Here is a 1,143-nt window from a genome sequence, read left to right on the forward strand (position 1 = left end):
CAGATGTAGTGAAAAGGAGGGCCATCTGTACCCCAATGTTCATAGCAGCAATGGCCACAATCACCAAACTGTGGAAAGAGCCAAGATGCCCTTCAAAAGATGGATAGATAAATAATATATGGTCCATATATACAATGGAATATTATGCCTCCATCAGAAAAGATGAATACCCAACTTTTGTATCAGCATGGATGGGACTGGAGGAGATTATGCTGAGTAAAATAAGTCAAGCAGAGAGAGTCAATTATCATATGGTTTCACTTACTTGTGGAGCATGAGGAATAACATGGAGGACATTAGGACAAGTAAAAGAAAAGTGAATTGGGGGAAATCAGAAGGGGAGATGAACCATAAGAGACTGTGGACTCTGAGAAACTGATGGTTTTGGAGGGGGAGAGGGGTGGGAGGTTGGGTGAGCCTGGTGGTGGGTATTATGGTGGGCATGTATTGCATGGGGCACTGGGTGTGGTGCATAAACAATTAATTCTGGAACAGTAAAAAGAAATAAAAGAAGAAGAAGAAGATATGGTCCATATATACTATGAAGTATTATGCCTCCATCAGAAAGGATGAATACCCAACTTTTGTATCAACATGGACAGGACTGGAAGGGATTATGCTGAGTGAAATAAGTCAAGCAGAGAGAGTAAATTCTCATATGGTTTCACTTATTTTTGGAGCATAAGGAATAACACAGAAGACATGTGGAGATGGAGAGAAGGGAGTTGGGGGAAACTGGAGGAGGAGATGAACCATGAGAGACTGTGGACTCTGAGAAACAAACTGAGGATTTGGAGGGAAGGGAGGTGGGAGGTTGGGTGAGCCTGGTGGTGGGTATAATGGTGGGCACATAGTGCATGGAACACTGGGTGTGGTGCATAAACAATGAATTCTGGAACACTGAAAAGAAATTTTAAAAAATTTTAAAAATTAAAAAAAAGAGATATGCTTCATTTATTCTTCTACCCACTTAAGCCTCCATGTTGCATCACCACTTCCTCATATCAGGGAGATCATATGATAGTTGTCTTTCTCTGCTTGACTTATTTCGCTAAGAAGAATAAATGAAACAAGATGGGATTGGGAGGGAGACAAACCATAAGTGACTCTTAATCTCACAAAACAAACTGAGGGTTGCCGGGG

The sequence above is a fragment of the Mustela nigripes genome, chromosome 1 (genome assembly GCF_022355385.1).
Source record: "Mustela nigripes isolate SB6536 chromosome 1, MUSNIG.SB6536, whole genome shotgun sequence".
NCBI lineage: Eukaryota > Metazoa > Chordata > Mammalia > Carnivora > Mustelidae > Mustela > Mustela nigripes.